The following is a 19150-nucleotide window of genomic DNA, read 5'->3' on the forward strand; positions in this document are numbered from 1 at the left end:
GGAGCAGTAGCACCCTGTACATAAGGAGGTGGTGATTTCATCAAGTATGATAGCAAGGAATCCTCCTTTAAATCTTCTTCTTTCTTTTCTAGATTATTCGGTAAGACTGGGTAACATTTATCTATTTTCATGTGATGCAATCTAGTAGCGATTTCCATATCTTTTTCTTCTTTGTCTTGTCTACATTCTTTTATAGCTTGCATTATCGGAACAAACTCTTGCTTTTTATCCTTTTTAAGTTGTTTGATTTCTTTCTGTTTGGCCTCTTTACGCCATATCCGAAAGGAATCAAACATAGCTGGCCTAGCTTTCTTTAAAAATAATTTAGCCTCAAGATTATCTAAAATCGAAAGTTCAAAAGTTCCGTGTGGTGGCCATCTAAGGTCACCGTCTTTCTTTGTATAGCGGATCCAGTAATCATTATAGATTATAGGACCCACCCCATGTCGACTATATAGATCATGTATCGGAGTTCCAACTGGAGGTATCGGACACGAGTCCTCCAACCGGGAATCCATTGCGCAACATTTGAAAATACGAAACAAATCACTATGGCTAGGCATCGTGCACACTAACCTAGTATCAAACTTCAAGGATTACCGAAGCAATAAAACCTCGTGTAAGTCAAAACCCTCGGTTTTTGGCAATTGCAACTGTCAAATAATACTAAGAACCAATACTAAGAACCACAAATGCAATGGAACCATGCAATACAACAAAGCCTTAAGGCTATTACAAAGCTCGGAGAGCTATTACCACAAAGCCTTAAAGGCTAACCACAAAGCTTTCAAAAAGCTAGAACAACCACTAAGGACTGGGAGCGACCCACAAATACTTAACTCAGAACTTCAATGGCGTCACCAGGAAGGCCCGTCTATCGTCTCGCTTGTACATAAGGTCTACGCCGGGCGTCGAAGACAGGTCGACAGTCAGGGCATCGGTCCGTCGCAGCCGTCAGGAGGCGGGAATCTTCGCAGGGAAAAACTTCGGGCCACTTATTTCGACAACAGGATCGATGAAGCGGGGTGCACCTTCCCTCGGAGATTTCACACGAAGTTCCTCACGATCATCAGGCTTTGGACCGGACCGGTACCGCTGAAGTCGCCCCACGTTGGGCGCCAACTGAAGGACTGGACTTTTTAACAGTACCAGCGGTGCCAGGGAACAACACCTATAACCTTCATGGGATACCTGTTTCGGCGCACAAACTACAGAGACACGGGACACTTCCTTCGGCGTCAAAGATTCAAGGTTTATTGCTGCAGGGAACACAGAAGTCACGACAAGTACAACACGTGCAACTTGGGGAGACTGCTTCAAATTGGTTCTGTGGATCGCTCCTTTTATACAAAATTAACTCATAGGACAACATGGTACACAAAAGTTTACAACCTGGTTCCCATAATTATCCCCCAGAGGGGTCGCTTTGGTCACTTTGGTACACATAAGGTCCGGAACATAAGTGCGGAAACATTTGGCGGTTCCCAACTGTAAAAACCCATCTTCCCAACATTAGTGAATTCCAATCGGCAGTAAAAACAGATCGAAATAGGGACAAAGACAGGTGCAGAGGGAGATGGAGACAGTGGGGAAATCGAAAAGGGTGTAAAAGGGGAGGTATCGGGAAACACGAGATACAGGCATCAAAGGGACGTGCCTAATGAGATGCACGGCTGAGACAATAAACCGGACGGCAAGATGAGCCTCGAGCGGGGCCATCTGCCTTACAGTATCATCCCCCTCATCGTAAAAGATATTTACAAAGTACATGTGTCTTCCACAAATATCCTGAGAGTCCCAGGGTGACGAAGCGGACAGTGTCCGTTCGCTGGCTACTTGAGGGCAAGAGACAAAATGGATGCTGTATCTAAGATGGAACCCGTGGGTACAGATGAAAAACCCACATATCAAATGAACGGTTTAAGTTAGCACAGCGAAACTGCGCACACTTACTAAACTCGTCATTTGCGGTTCTTAGATACCAGACTCGACCATATTCGTGCGAATCAAAAAACATCACTTAAAATTGTCACGGAACCTCAGTCCTGCCCGTCTGTGCCCGTCAGCTCTAAGGAAGCGCTGAGGGCACAGAGACTCTGTGCTGTCTATCGTCGGCAGGTATGTACTCTAGAGCGGATCTCATCAGCCTACGTAGCCTCTCTATACCTTGCAAATTTGAACCCCTTGATCCACCTTGTGGCCCTTTTAAGTGCCCTTGTGGTCTGCAGTCACTTCCCCACTGCACCCCCACCTCTGCACATATAAGGCCTCGTACTCCGGGTGATGTCCCGGTAGCTGCCCCAAATACTATCTCCAAGCCCCCTTGCGATTTAAAAATCTGGCATCTTAATGTCAGGTCTTTGGTCAAGCATCATAAAGCCATTTTTGATTTGTTATCTGATGAGACTCCCGATATTTTCTTCATGACCGAGACATGGTTACAGGATGAGGACACGGCTGTGCCTAATTTAGCACTCCCCCCGGAATACTCTATTTTCACGCACAATAGAAACTCTAGAGGAGGAGGGATTGCTATGGCAATTAAATCATGCTACCCTTGTACCTGGAAAATTTTGGATATAGCAGGCTGTGAAAGTGCACATTTTTGAATCACGCTCAGCCATCCTTTCACTATGTCTGGTCTGTTGATTTATAGACCTCTAGGCAGTGATGTGTCTTTTAGGAAAGCTTTCCCTGACTTTGTAAGCTCGCTAGCTCTGGGGTCAGCTAATTTCAGTATTATTGGGGACTTAAACCTCCATTTTGATACTCCCCACACCCCAGCGATTAGTAGCATTCTCGCGGACCTGGAGGCACTTCAGCTCCCCCAGTTGGTCGGTCACCCCACCCATGGGGGTGGACATATTTTGGACCCGATATTGACGAATCTGACAAGGTCCTTCATCCAAGACCTATAGCCTGGACTGATCATCATTTGATAGAGTTTCATCTAACGATCAAGGACAGTCCTTTTAAAGGATCAGACAGAGTCATCTTCAGACGTCCTTGGAAGAAACTCAAGCTAGCTGACTTTCATCATCTTCTCAGTGGTCTCCCGCTTGGTTCCTTTGAGGATGTCGAATCTGGTTATGATCGTTTCTGTGAATGGGTCACTAAAGCTCTTGACTCTTTGATCCCTGCAGCTTGGAGTAAGAGTCGTTTACTAGAACCTAGCCCTTGGTATAACGACTCTCTTCGACTCTTAAAGACAAGGTGTAAGCAAGCGGAAAGAGCCTGGCGTAAGTCCTATGATGCTGGGAAAAAAATCTATTATCTAGCACAAGTTAAGAGCTATCACAGAGATATATGTAGGTCGCGGGCAGCCTACTATTCTCATGTACTTAATATCAGCTCCAATCCCACGAAGCTGATCTTCAAAGTGTTAAAAGATCTTACAGCCAACAGAGTACCTGTGGCTGAGATTTGCTCACTTTCACACTGTGAGGATCTGGCAGCTTTTTTCGTGGAAAAAGTGTCTAAAATCTATCGCTCTTTCCCTAGCACTAGTCTGATAATGGAGGATCAGAGCCCCATGCTTAATGCTAACCTGACCCTATCCACATTCCCTGACTTATCGGAGGAGGAGTTCGGCAAGCTGGTAGCCAAATCTGGGTCACCAGCGGATCCTCTTAGACCAGCACAATTTAAAGAACTAGCCTCACTATGCTTGCCCCCTATACGCCAACTCATAAACTTATCTTTTTCCTCTGGCCTTATTCCTCCCAAATGGAAACAAGCCTACGTCACCCCCATCCTGAAAAAACCTGCACTGGACCCTCTCAAACTGGAGAACTACCGACCCATCTCCTTTCTCCCTTGGGTCGCGAAGGTAGCAGAAGCCCACGTTAACGGCACTCTGTCTAACTACCTTTAATCTGCTAACATTTTGGACCCCTCGCAAAATGGTTTTCGTGCTGGTCACAGTACCGAGACCGCACTCCTCTCCATGACAGAACACCTGTGTTCCGTGTTGGACTCGGGTCAAACTGCGGCACTGGTACTACTCGACCTCAGTGCCGCGTTCGACACGGTATTGCATGCAATTCTATTGCAGTGTCTTTGAGAAGCAGGTGTCAATGGTTTGCCACTTGATAGGTTTTGGTCGTTTCTCACCGATCGCACCTTTAGGGTCCCCACACCACCATTTGAGTCGAAACCCTATACTATTGAGCAGGGAAGTCCTGCAGGGCTCGGCACTTAGCCCCACGCTGTTTAATCTTTATGTGCAGCCGCTGGCTGCTGTCGCCAAGTGGTGGGACCTGACTATGGTCTCTTACGCTGACGACACGCAGCTGGCGGTCGCACTCAGTGGGGACTCAGACGCTGAGGTTACCAGATTTCGTGAGCGTCTCAGTGCAGTGGCGGGTTGGCTGACGGCCAATTGTTTACAACTTAACGCTAAAAAGACCGAGGTCTTGATTGTGGGCAAGCACAGCAATCTTTGGGGCGACAAATGGTGGCCGTCTGAATTAGGACCTACCCCCACTCCGGCAGCTGAGGTGAAAAATCTGGGGGTGTGGCTTGATCCCTCCCTTAGTTTTTCCATCCATACAAAAAAAAGTAGCAGCCACCTGCTTTGGGATTTTACGCGGTCTAAGGCTGATTCTGAAATTTTTTGACGCCCCCACCCGACAGCTGATTATTCAGGCTGCCATACTGTCTAGACTCGATTATGCGAGCTGACTCTTGCTCGGAGCTAACATGGCGGAAATTACCAGATTGCAGCGCGTTCAGAACGCGGCTGCCAGGGCTCTGGTGGGATTTCCTAGATTTTGCTCGGCCAAGGAAACTATTCGTAAGCTTCATTAGCTACCCCTGATTCAGAGGATCGAATTCAAGACTTTATGTCTATCTTTTAAAATTTTGAAACAATCTTCGCCTCATATATTGGAGCATATCATCTCTCCTTATGTTCCTCATCTGCAGCTGAGGTTCTTGGGGCAGAATTTAGCTGTTGTCCCACGCTTTAAGAAAAGCAGAGCAGGGGGTCGCTCTTTTAGAGTACTGGCACCCAAGCTGTGGAACTCTCTTCCTGCCCATATCCGCGCTATGGATGACCTATTATCATTTCGGAGAGCTATTAAGACTTTTATCTTTCCCACTGGATCTTAGGGTTTCTTCTTCTGATTTCTTCTGTTGCCCTGTCCGAGTTGTGTCTCTTCTCCTGATACAACGCCGGGACGCCCCTTTGCTGGGGCAGCTGCGCGCTTTAGAAATGGAAATAACATAACATAACATAACACTAGCAGTATATATTATAAATATTCACCCTAGCACAGTGTATGATATATTTTTTAGAGAAACTTCTCATTGCCAGCATTATCATTCAGGATCTGTATTTATTTGTGTCCCACTTTGCACAGTTCGTAGTAGCTCAACATTGTTCAATTTTTCATTGCTTATCATACTCTCTTCTTGTGTCTGAGACTGAGTCTGTTCTAGTAGTCTATTCTCTGGTGACTGTCATCAAGCTGGCACGTAATATTTAATAGCAGCAATAAACTCGTTTTTTTTTATTTCACTTGGTTAACATCCATTTCGATGAATAGTCTCCACTCTCTGAGTCCTTATCAGACAGTTCTAGTTTCAGTCCTGATGAGTTTGCATTGAATATCAAAAGAAACGCTACCACTACCACCAGCATGATGGCCCTCACTTCATCTGATCAGGTCAGAGCAGTGACCTGTGGTTGATTGCTCACTGATGAATTACAATAATTCTATACAATGGTAATTCCTCCCCTCCCCTCCAAGCCCTTAGGGTTAATAATAATATTTGGTAGCTGAGTAGACTGCAGAGACTAGGAGCAGAGAGTAGTAGGACAAGGGAGGCTACCGCATCACTATTTTGTTTACACTATCAGCAGATTTTTAAAACTGCTGCTGCAAAGTATGTGTAAGAAATGGGGTAGCCAATTCAACGGGGGGGTAGCATGGTGCAGAGCGGGCAGGCCAAACTCCTGAGGACACGTGTGAAGCATCCACGCAGTACACACAGACGACACACCAGGCACTGCACAAAAAGAGACACAACACCAGTTTTGATGAAAAAGAATAACTCTTGTATTGGATCCAAGCTGCAAAAGAAACCACAGTAATCACAATGTTGCTCCAACTGGCGCCAGGGCAATATATAAAAGGGGGGTAATTTACAGGGTAACTGAAAAGGAGAAAAGGGTAAGTCCATTAGGATCAATATTGCAAGGAAAACGTAGGCATTAACTCTTGGCACAACCTTAGCAGTAGGCATTCAGCATAAAATAAGACATTAGGTATAAAAACACAGCATGACTTGCAGCAGCATCTCCTGCAAAAAGGAACATTAAGCATCCAGCATTAAAATCAGGCATAGGCATAAACCAGGGGCAGCGAACACAGTGCGCATACAAAAAAAAAGAAATGGCCTAGAACATCAGCAATATAGACTTGAGGGGAAGAAACACTAGGCATCAGCCTTTGGGCATGTCAGCATAGAATAAACCATTAGGTGTGAAAGCACATCATGCACGAAAATGTGACTACCACATTAGGTCTAAGAGCACTAGGGGAAAACCTTATCGCGCACCCCAGGCCCACAGTTCATACCAACATTGGTGCAAGTCACATTGACCTAAAGTAGACCATGCATGAACAACCTTGTGAGCTAAGCGTGGGCGTAAAATCTGTTTCGCGGGCAAATTTGCGGATTTTTGACGATTTCGCGATCCGCGAATCGCACAAATTTACCCAATAATCCGCAAATTCACAAGCTACAAATTATTTTGCTTGGTCGCGCTTGAAAAATACAATATCGCACGCGCAGCGTTGACTCTGAGTCCGCCGAGTTGTTCTTCTCCCGGTTTTGTGTGTGCTGCGCCATTTTCGATCTTGCTGCGTGATCGCGCGAGAGTTTTTCGTTGGCAATTACGTTATCGCGACTTGCCCTCTTGCACAGCGAGAGTTTGACAACGTGAGTACGTCATAAATGCCCGCGATCACGCATTGGGGGAGTAAACAATGCCGAACACATAGATGCGGCGCGCAGCTGACTTCCGGTGGGAGATTTGAACAGTTCGCGTTCCCGAAATTGCAAAAATTGCAATTCTGCACAAGAAATCCACCGCAGGAAGCATAAACCTTGTGAAAATGATGATTTTGCTCAGAATAACTCCTCAGATTGACATTTGGCTGCACTTTTTAGTGCAGTAATCCATTTTTTGGGGTGGGGTGGGAGAAAGGAAGTGCCCCAGAGTCTCCAACTTCCTGTTCCTGTCCAGCAGGCTCCTCCCAGTGCTTTGTCCATGTCCTTGTCACTTTTCATTTGGCTGTGGAGCTGGAAGGATTACTTTTTTTGGCTGCTGCTGGATATTTGTATTTGAGGACTTTTTGGACTTTGGAGTTTGGATCACTTTTGGATTTGAGATTTTACAAGTAAGTTGGTGTTGTTTCTTTGTGGCATTGCAGTTGCTGCAACTACAATTTTAAAACTTTTTCACAACTTTAAAAAAATATATAATTTGGGTAGCCACAGTACTCAGTAGGCCCAGGGTTAGTCATGGCTGCATGATACAACTGTTTCTGTGAGTTTGGTTGAACTTAAATCTCATTTATGTAATGGAATTTTAGCTGGCTGTTATATGTGGATATTTTTTTTTAATTTTGGGGTGCCTATAAAGCCACACTAGCCAGTAGGCCCAGGGGTACTGAGTGGTGCATGGGCCTAGTTTTTCTGTGGGGTGTCTTGAATTTAAACATAATTGAGGGCATGGATGGCATTGGATTGTGGTGATTTATATGTGTTTTTCGACTTTTTGGGTGCTGTTGGGGCCTGGCCATGTGGGTGGGGGCCATTTTGAGGGCTGGTCCAGGCAGGGCCTGTCCATGTGGCTGGGGGACAAGGGTCCATTTTGAAGCCAGACAGTGTGCTCAGGCCTGCACCCAGTTTGCCTTGATTTCAACCATTATGCCCAGGGGTACTCAGTAGTGCATCGGCCTAGTCTTTCTGTGGGGTGTCTTGAATTTAAACATCATTGAGGGCATTGATGTCATGGGATTGTGCTGATTTGTGGGTGTTTTTTTTTACTTTTTGGAGTGTTGTTGGGGCCTGGCCATGTAGGTGGGGGCCATTTTCAGGGATGGTCCAGGCAGGGCCTCTCCATGTGGCTGGGGGTCAAGGGTCCATTTTGAAGCCAGGCAGTGTGCTCAGGCCTGCACCCAGTTTGCCTTACTTTCAACCATTATGCCCAGGGGTACTCAGTGGTGCATGGGCCTAGTCTTTCTGTGGGGTGTCTTGAACTTAAACATCATTGAGGGCATGGATGGCATTGGATTGTGGTGATTTCTGTGTGTTTTTCGAGTTTTGGGGGTGTTGTTGTAGCCTGGCCATGTGGGTGGGGGCCCTTTTGAGGCCTGGTCCAGGCAGGGCCTGGCCATGTTGCTGGGGGTCAAGGGTCCATTTTGAAGCCAGGCAGTGTGCTCAGGCCTGCACCCAGTTTGCCTTGCTTTCAACCATTATGCCCAGGGGTACTCAGTGGTGCATGGACCTAGTCTTTCTGTGGGGTGTCTTGAACTTAAACATCATTGAGGGCATGGATGGCATGGGATTGTGCTGATTTTTTTGTGTTTTTCAACGTTTTGGGGTGTTTAACTGATGTTCCTCTGGCTTCCATTGCTTTTAGGCGCACAAGAGAACCACCAGTGCCAGGAAGAAGTCCTGCAGCAGTGTGTGCAGCACAACGTCACGCGACATCACGTGTGGCCACAGACAAGACAACTCTGCAACTCGTCCAACTGTGGCCTGCTGTTCTGACATCTGAAGAAGATGGGCCCAAAGAAAGGTGGCCGTAGCGCCTCAGCGAAAAAAGTTGCCAGTGCCACTGCCAGTAAGAAGGAGCAGAAGAAAAAAGTGGCACCACCTACCAAGGAGACTGGTTTGCCCACCGACACCTTTTTTGGGAGGAAAAAAACTATGCCTGCAGCAGCAGCGGTGTCCGCCGGGGACCAAGCTGGAAGCAGCACCTCCGCTTCATTGGGCTCAGTGCCACCACGCCAAGTTAGGTCCAAGACCATGAGTGCTGCTGCGGCAGCCACTGTGGTTGTTCAATCACCATCGACCAGTGATGTTGGCTTATCACAAAAAAGTACGATCCAATCAACGCCGGGTGTAACTCAGCTGACGAGTTTTCAACAACCACAGCCGCAACGACAACCACACGTGCAACTAGTACAAGCGCCAATACATGTTATGTTATGTTATGAAAAAAGCATTCGTTAAGCGCGCTTACACCAAACGGTTTCATGGTGCTGTGAGCGGGGAAGGGGTAGGACAAACAATATTTAATCATAGGCTGTATGGAACAAGAAGGTTTTCAGGAGTGACCTGAAGCGAGTGTAGGAGTTGGTAACTCTCAGCTCCAGGGAGAGTGCGTTCCAGTGGGAAGGGGCAAGAAATGAGAATCTGAGGCCACCATGTTTTTTGCGCTTGAAAGTAGGGGTAGTGAGCAGAGCCAAGTCAGAGGAACAAAGATTACGTGACGGGAGGTAGTGATGTAGGAGAGAGGAGATGAACACCGGGCCTTGGCCTGCCAATGCCTTAAAGGTGATACAGCCTAATTTAAATTCACAGCGCTTGGTCACCGGAAGCCAATGAAGAGCTGTCAGCAGGGGGCGGACATGGTGGTGTCTAGATTGACAAAAGATTAAACGCGCGGCCTGATTCTGCACCAGCTGTAGGCGATTTAGCTGATACGCAGGGATGCCTACGTAAAAAGAGAGTTGGCATAATCGAGCCTGGACACTACTAGGGCCAAAAGAGTCAGAGTAAGGGCCTCCCTGGTTAGAAAGCGAGAGATCTTACGGATCTTCCGGAGGTGGAAAAAACTAGAGGAGACCACCGCGTTGATATGGGGCTTCAGAGAAAGGTCCTTACAGATAATGACTCCAAGGCTCTTGGCGGAGTCCACGGGACATGGAGGGGGACCAATGCAAGGAGGCCAAAAGTTAGAGCTCCAAGGGTTGGAGACGCCACCAGTTAGGACCAACTCGGTTTGCAAGTGGTTTGAAGAAAATCTATGATGGGAAAGGGGGGTTTTGGGCATACTTTCTGAGTGTGTTTTGGCACGATTTGAAATTAGGCCTCTGCGAGATAGCAGCAGTATTCTGCACGTTTTTGGGAGGGTAATGTGGGGTGTTCTAGATTTTGGGGATTGTCATCTCTGAAAGTGAAAGTATAATTTTTGCACTACACAGCGTGCCTTATATATTTTTTTCTCCGAGGTGTATTTATCACTTACTGTTGTGTTTTTCCATCATCAATTACAGGTAGGCTTTTACCCTGTGCCATCAATGTACTACTCAGGCTTACAATTAGCGATCCGCAAATCCGCATAAGGCAGGGGACAGTGTGTCTGGTCACCAAGATTGATCGACGGAGCATCCGATGGAATGAAGGAGTACCGCGAATAAGAGGAATGGCTGGATGCATCAACTTCACAAATTCAACGGGACAACTACAAAAAACAGTAACAGTATCCAAATTCTCCTTATCTTTTAAATGACATTCTTGTGAACTTGAACTTACTTCTACGAGTGTGACTCTGTGCGTTTGTTTGATCTCTGCTTCAAATTCATCCCTCCAGCTATTTGATACGTCTTTGCTATGTTTAACACTGATTTAATGTTCTAAGTGTTTATTCTCTCTGAGGGCAGAGAGGCAAGTGAAATTGCATAATGACTGCAGCTCTGTACTGTCAACTTGTTTCCTCGTAGTTACTAGTAAGTTGCAGTAAGTAGTGGTACTAGTTTTCAGTAACCTAACCATCCATTTAGTAAACAACTTCTGGCATACAGTAGTGCACTTCCTTTATGTCCCTTTAAAGATGTATCAATATCTTCAAATCCAAAGATTTGTTTCTCTTCAATTGTTGTTTGACTGTCCATGCTGTTTTTTTTCCTCTATACCAAACTTTCCCAAAAAACCCCATTCCCATCCAATTTTCAAACCCTAACCCTCTTCCCCCGGGCTGTGTGGTATTTCATTGAGGTGTGGCTGACAACAACAATAAATTCCACACACTTGCTGGGGAGGATAAGGTCAAAGCAACCAGAAGTTCATGTGCGCCATCGTGGATTGATAAGAACATCCTCCTCCTACACGACATGAACAATCAAATGCTTAATGCTTACCTTACGTTTGCAGTGCCTAGGCTACAATTTAGGGCACTGTTCTGTACCGTACTATTTATTGTATTGTTTCTAATGCTATGCTCAGGCCACTCAATGTTTAATTTCCTCTTTTTTTCATATGGTGATACTGCCAGTGTGTACCACTACTGCTACCAGCACAACAATGATATTGCATCCGTCGAGGATTCAAGTCAACAACCAACCTTAATCACCATTTGTAATGCACCCAGCCCTGGGGCTACCCCGATTCTCAAACACAAAACACATGTAAGATAAGCATATTGGAGAGGTAGTAGAATAATGGGCTAGGAGGACTAACTTGGGAGGAGAGCAGAGACTGACAGTACTACTAGTAAAGTACAGTAGTAGGGCTACTAAATTTACTAACTCGGTTACTTGCATTTTGGTACATTTCAGGACTGGATGTTTCATTCATGCTGGTAAGTTTGAAGAAAACAAACATCCAGTAACCACCGCCAACCCCCACACAAAATAATATATGAACGCGTATACTGTGTTTTTGTAAGAAAAATAATTATTAAGAAATATATATTCGTGTTGTTTTCAGCACAACAATAATATAAATTACCCGAACTCACCCCCCCCTCCCTAACCCAACCAATGTCAAAAAGTCCAAAAGTCCCCTTTCCCAAACACCCAATTCCCACCCCCCCAACAGTCTTTAAAAAAGGGGCAAGGGACAGTCACTTCCTCCGGTGGCGTAGTTTGGCAAGCTGTTGCTTCATGTCCCGCTGCTCTTTGCGGAGGTCCCGACGCTGGCGCTGATATTTTTCGGCCAACCGCTCCAGGTACTCCACTCTTTTACGTAGTCGGCGCACACGAACCTTCCAGGATCTGGGGGGCCGCTGATTTTGTTACTGCTGTGCGGCGGCGGCGGGAGGCTGTCGGGCCACGGCTCCGTTTGGCTGGAGGCTTCTGGCTGGTGGACCCGGGGGCAGTGGAGGAGGATGTAGAGGTTGATGTCTCCTCATGCTCCCGACCCCACAACTGCCGATACTCGACACAAATAGTCTCCAGCTTACGGGCCCTGGCCCGGACAGCCAACTCCTTGCGGGTGAGCTTTTTGGGAGTAGCATCTATGAAGAAAGAAAGAAAAATACTGTAGCCAATAGTCTTTAACATAAAGTCAAAATATTTCAACGGAAAGTTGACACTCAGTAACACCAGCAAGTAGCAAACACCGTATAACATTTTGGCATGTATCTTTCCGCCGTCTTTGTAACCCTGTGACATTACTGTGAGTTTCTGGAATTTCACTAGCAGCACTATGGGTGGACTCACTACTACATACATAGTCAGAGAGTACTAAAAAAAGGCCTTTTTTACTTTTTTTCTCTTGATTTGCAAATGAAATTACTGGTACGTGAACTTGTGGTAGCCGCCATAATGGCAGCGCACTCAGCTTTCACCCAAGAAATACAGACACAGGCCATGATGATGCAGACTCGCAGTACATGCAGGTGGGGATAGGAATGTCTTACTTTTCTATAGGGGTAGCACTGCCACTGGCCATACTTCATCCACTCAGCGTCTGCTCTACTACATCATACACCTCTGCTTTCGACGAGGAGGATAAAGAAGATAACATCCAGGCTTCCAAAGTACGTCTATGATTCTTCTCAATGTCTCAAATGTACCAAAATTTCTTTTTGTCAAAAAACAACTAACACCCTTTTCATTATATTTTGGAAACCGCCGTCTTCTTATGTTGAATTGCATTCAACAAAACCATTCTTTACAGTCATAAATATTAAGACTCGCTCGTCCTTCATTTCACCCTTCTTTAACTTTTCGTTCTTCCCATCCCTAAACTACATCTGATATGACTTGGCTTCACAATAAAAATTTGCAAGCTGAGTTGAAGTGAAATAGAGGGGGCCATTGGTTGCCAGAGAAGTACCGCCGCTAATGCTATTACAAGTCAAGGTTGACTGTCTTCTCCTTGATAGCCCAAAAAGTAGTTCTAAATTAGTAAATGTTCTTAACAGTACAGTGTACTTTTACTAGTGGACTGTGTACTACTGTACAGTACATCATACACTCCTTTGAGAGCCTACTCAAAAAAATTTCAATAAGTAAGGAGTATAATAACTTACCACCGTCCGCCGCCGCTGAGTCTTCCCCCCAGCTCCTCCTGTTGGTGCCGCCGCATTCAGAGTGGACCCTCCGCACTGCTGGCCCCGGCACTGCTGGTCATCTGTGCCACATCAGATGTTGTGACGTGTAGGAAAAACATGTCATATTTTCAGATGCCATACACAACCCCCTATTTTGCCTCGTAATGGAAGAAAATGTTACATAACACATTTTTTATTACTGGGATTGAAAAAAAGTAACGGTTTTGGGGAGGGTGTTAACCTTTTATATGCTTATTCCATTAAATGCTACACTTCTTCTTATGACAACTGATGAATGCTTGCTTAACGTGCACCATTTTTCTCATTACAGAAAGAAGATTCCATTGCCCTTCTGCCAGACGATTCACCAACTACTAGTAAGTCATCACCAGCAGTACTTTAAGTACTTTAAAGAAGGTGGGGGCTCCCGCACAGTTATTCTAATAATTTCATGTGTCTGTTAACTAATATTAAGTTTGAGTCATACTAATTTCATTTATGGGAATGTTGTTTGAACTTTAACATCATCTACATCCATCACCATTGCTCGCTCAGAATACTACGCTATTAAAAATAAAGAAATAACATTTTCATTTCTTAATTGAAAATAAACCTTTAAAACTAACAAACACTGTGTGGTTTTTGTTCACGCGTGAGTGAGCGGAAAGGTTTGAACTACTGCACTTGGCAGTCATGTTTTTTTCAGTGACTCAGATAGGCCGGGACTCGGCGTTAGTCTTCTTCTGTTCTTCTGGGTCATAAAATCATTGGTCAGACACACTAGATAGTCGGTCAGGGGATTGGGGGTTCAACTTCTGTTCGGACTGAGGTATGTCGAAAGTCGAACTGCACCTATCATCACAATGTCCTATTTATCTTGTCCATACTTCTTTGTGTGTAGAATAGTCCCTGAAACACTAGCAGTATGGGATGTGCTCCTCTCAAATCAAAAAGGCAACTGCTACCTTTTACTTGGTGTAAACAATGACATTTTGTTGTGGGAAATTGTCAAAGCACTTACATTAAGAAGACTGGAATAGACAGCAAGGGCAACCCAGAGGACTGTACTCAGTGCCTAGAGCTATTGCTGTATCAGAGTTTTGTTTCACACCGTTTGCCGAATGGGCAAGCTTATCTACCTACACAGACCGACTCATAATCGTAAATAGTAGTAGCACAGAGAGTGATGGTAGAGGCAGGATAAGAATATAGAAAGTAGTCTACATTAGAAGAAGATCAAAGCTTATTTTGTAAAATATAGAATTATTAGGAAACAGTTTGTAATGAATGGGAGCTGTAAAAGTTAGGGAAGTATAAATATTAATATAAGAATAGAACAACTTACTGGGGCCAGCAGAAGAGCCTGCAAGGGACTGATCCTGTCCACCTTCTGCCACCGGAGTCTCAGTCGCCGCCGGCGCCTTGCCCCTGGGAGTTGCTGGTGATCATGAAATAAAGAAACACAACTTGGAAATATTTGATTTCTTTGAACACAATCTAAAATTATGTCGGGGAAACAAAATAACAACAATTGCATCTGATCTAGTCAACTAGGAGGATAGTAGTACAGTATTGCAGGATTCGCAGACCGTCTAATAGGAAAGGTATGTAATTCACTAACTACATCAACAACAAAAAGGTTCTACTATGACTGCCATCACTCAGCAGCACGTGACGTTGTGTGACAGACACAGTCCGTCATCATGATTGCAGACCACTAACAAATGTTCTATAACAAGTAATAAATAATATACTCAACGTATCAATCAACCACTATCTCTTCAAAGTGGCAGCAGCAGGAGTACAAAGAAGGACTAGACTTGAGTCTACTGTCTCTAGCATTACGTAGTAATGCTCTCAAATGACTAATAAGTTGCAAACAAGTAAGCATAGTAGCAACGCCAATAACCAGGCGAGCACCTGCAATGACAGAAGCTATTTAAACATTAATTTACCAGCAATGTAATCGAATCAGCAGCATTCGTATTTTTCAGGAAAAAATAGATTAGCAATATAACAGAGCAGAAGGAAAAAAAGTAGTTATTAAATAGCTACTTACCAAGGCCAGGGATCTCCAATCCTAGCAGGTCGAGCATGTCATGCTCCGGGTCCAGGATGTCACTCTACCGGTGCGTCACTTGCTGGTAGGTGTGCCGTTCCCCAGACTCCTTACACATGAGCCGGCACACCTTCTCCCACAGCTGGCGACGCTCCCGTAGGTCTTAACCGGAAGCAATCCGCCACCTACTGCCACGGTCTTAGGGAGGTGGACTTGAACAAAAACAATCAAGGCAGCCACCTCCAACGCAGAGAAGATCTCCCTGGCCTGGACTTCCTCCCCCCTCAAACGCCCGCAAGGGGTGCTGGGCCCTTCCCCTTGCCCTTGGCCATGGTCCTGGGCACAAGAAGAAGGAAAGAAGAATAGGTGTGAAAAAAAGATGAGAGAGAGAGCGAAAGAAATAAAGTAGGTAATAAAGTAACAAAAAGTAAAAAAAAAAGACAAAATATAGATGTAGGAAATTGTAGAGATAGATAAGCAAAAAAAAGCAAAAAAAAGTTCAGAAAAACATAGGATTACAAAGATAGAAGATGGATAGAAAGGTAGCATGCCCAAAAACCATAGCAATAAATGAAAAACAAGATGGCCGCGCCCATTGAAGACCGCGTGGGTAAGTTTGCGCGATATTTCCCTTGCAAGCACGCAAAAACGCCCGCGAACACGTAATCGCGCGCCGCATACGACGCGAGCACGCAACTAGCGCCCGGAAACGGAGACACGTCACGCAAACAAGATGGCCGCGCCCATACACGACCGCATGGGCAACCTCGGGGTCCGTGCGCTGCAAGCGGTCTGCGAATAGGCAAAAAACCATGCGAACACGCAAAATTCCACGAAATGGCAGAAAAACGAATTTTGGAAAACTGAAAGCACTTAGCAGGTGCAAAAGTTCAAGCTAATTTGTAACCATTCCCTATAGTGCTTCCTGAGCGGCCCCTCCAGAGTTCAGTTGCCTACTTGCAACTATTCTCTGACCCTGCTCTGACCCTCAAAGCAGGGTCAGAGAATAGTTACAAGTATGGCACAATGCTCCTGTAAAAAAAATTTAACTGCAATAGGAAGCACTTACAGCTAAGGAAGCAGGTGCCAGACTTGAAGCTCAAATTCAGTGACACATTAACCAGCCCCAAATTAATTCATCTCAGTTGAGGCTGGGAAGGTGTGCTTTCCCCACCATAATCTACAGTGGTGAACAAGAGGGTGGTAGTGGTGAACCAGAGGGTGGCAGTGGTAAAACCAGAGGCTGCTGCTGTGATGAACCAGAGGGTGACAGTGATGAACCAGAGGGTGGCAGTGATGAACCAGAGGGGGACAGTGATGATCCAGAGGGTGGCAGTGGCAAACCAGAGGGTGGCAGTGATGAACCAGAGGGTGGCAGTGATGAACCAGAGGGGGACAGTGATGATCCAGAGGGTGGCAGTGGCAAACCAGAGGGTGGCAGTGATGAACCAGAGGGTGGCAGGGGTGAACCAGAGGGTGGCACTGGTGAACCAGAGGGTGGCAATGATGAACCAGAGGGTGGCAGTGGTGAGTGCTGAACCAGAGGGTGGCAGCAAGGATCAACCAGAGGGTGCTGTGATGAACCACAGGGTGGCAGTGGTGAGTTCTGAAACTGAGGGTGGCAGGGGTGAACCACAGGGTGTCAGTGGTGAACCAGAGGGTGCAGTGATGAACCAGAGGGTGTCAGTGATGAACCAGAGGGTGGCACTGGTGAACCAAATGGTGCTGTGATGAACCAGAGGGTGGCAGTGGTTAGTGCTGAACCAGAGGGTGGCAGTGATGAACCAGAGGGGGACAGTGATGATACAGAGGGTGGCACTGGTGAACTAGAGGGTGCTTTGATGAACCAGAGGGTCCTGTGATGAACCAGAAGGTGGCAGTGGTGAGTGCTGAACCAGAGGGTGGTGTAATGAACCAGAGGGTGGCAGTGGTGAGTGCTGAACCTGAGGGTGTCAGGGGTGCACCAGAGGGTGTCAGTGGTGAACCAGAGGGTGCTGTGATGAACCAGAGGGTGGCAGTGATGAACCAGAGGGGGGCAGTGATGATCCAGAGGGTGGCACTGGTGAACCAGAGGGTGGCAGTGATGAACCAGAAGGGGACAGTTATGATCCAGAGTGTGGCAGTGGCAAACCAGAGGGTGGCAGTGATGAACCAGAGGGTGACAGTGGTGAACCAGAGGGAGCTGTGACGAACCAGAGGGTGGCAGTTATGAACCAGAGGGTGGCAGTGATGAACCGGAGGGTGGCAGTGGTGAGTGCTGAACCAGAGGGTGGCAGGGGTGAACCAGAGGGTGTCAGTGGTGAACCAGAGGGTGACAGTGGTGAACCAGAGGGTGCTGTGATGAATCAGAGGGTGGCAGTGGTGCGTGCTGAACCAGAGGGTGGCAGCAGGATGAACCAGAGGGTGCTGTGATGAACAAGAGGGTGGCATTGGTGAGTGCTGAACCTGAGGGTGGCAGGGGTGAACCAGAGAGTGTCAGTAGTGAACCGGAGGGTGGCAGTGATGAACCAGAGGGTGGCAGTGGTGAACCAGAGGGTGGCAGTGATGGCCCAGAGGGTGGCACTGGTGAACCAGAGGGTGCTGTGATGAACCAGAGGGTGGCAGTGGTGAGTGCTGAACCAGAGGGTGGCAGCAGGGGTGAACCAGAGGGTGCTGTGATGAACCAGAGGGTGGCAGTGGTGAGTGCTGAACCTGAGGGTGGCAGGGGGAACCAGAGTGTGTCAGTGGTGAACCAGAGGGTGCTGTGATGAACCAGAGGGTGGCAGTGATGAACCAGATGGTGGCAGTGGTGAACCCGATGGTGGCAGTGATGAACCGGAGGGTGGCACTAGTGAAACAGAGGGTGCTGTGATGAACCAGAGGGTGGCAGTGATGAACCAGAGGGGGATAGTGATGATCCAGAGGGTGGCACTGGTGCACCAGAGGGTGCTGCGATGAACCAGAGGGTGGCAGTGATGAACCAGAGGGTGGCACTGGTAAACCAGAGGGTGCTGTTATGAACCAGAGGGTGGCAGTGATGAACCAGAGGGGGGCAGTGATGATACAGAAGGTGGCATTGGTGAACTAGAGGGTACTGTGATGAACCAGAGGGTGCTGTGATGAACCAGAAGGTGGCAGTGGTGAGTGCTGAACCAGAGGGTGCTTTGATGAACCAGAGGGTGGCAGTGGTGAGTGCTGAACCTGAGGGTGGCAGGGGTGCACCAGAGGGTGTCAGTGGTGAACCAGAGGGTGCTGTGATGAACCAGAGGGTGGCAGTGATGAACCAGAGGGTGGCAGTGGTGAACCAGAGGGTGGCAGTGATGAACCAGAGGGTGCTGTGATGAACCAGAGGGTGGCAGTGATGAACCAGAGGGTGGCAGTGGTGAACCAGAAAAAATAAAATAAAAGTCCACATTTGTAAAGCGCACAAGCACCCGTAAGGGTCTCTAGGCGCTGGGGACCGTCGGGAAGATTAAGCGAGCTATTGCCCAGAGTCACATGGTGCTGGGCTAACCTGCCGCCGGAGCCGGGGATCGAACCGTGGTCCCCAGATTCCAGCGTCAGTCGCCCTGGCCGCGGCGCCACACCTCTCCCCGTAACCAGAGGGTGGCACTGGTGATACAGAGGGTACTGTGATGAACCAGAGGGTGGCAGTGGTGAGTGCTGAACCAGAGGATGGCAGGAGGGGTGAACCAGAGGGTGCTGTGATGAACCAGAGGGTGACAGTGGTGAGTGCTGAAGCTGAGGGTGGCAGGGGTGAACCAGAGAGTGTCAGTAGTGAACCGGGGGTCCTGTGATGAACCAGAGGGTGG

This window comes from Lissotriton helveticus, chromosome 4_2 (genome assembly GCF_964261635.1).
Source record: "Lissotriton helveticus chromosome 4_2, aLisHel1.1, whole genome shotgun sequence".
In the NCBI taxonomy this organism is placed as follows: domain Eukaryota; kingdom Metazoa; phylum Chordata; class Amphibia; order Caudata; family Salamandridae; genus Lissotriton; species Lissotriton helveticus.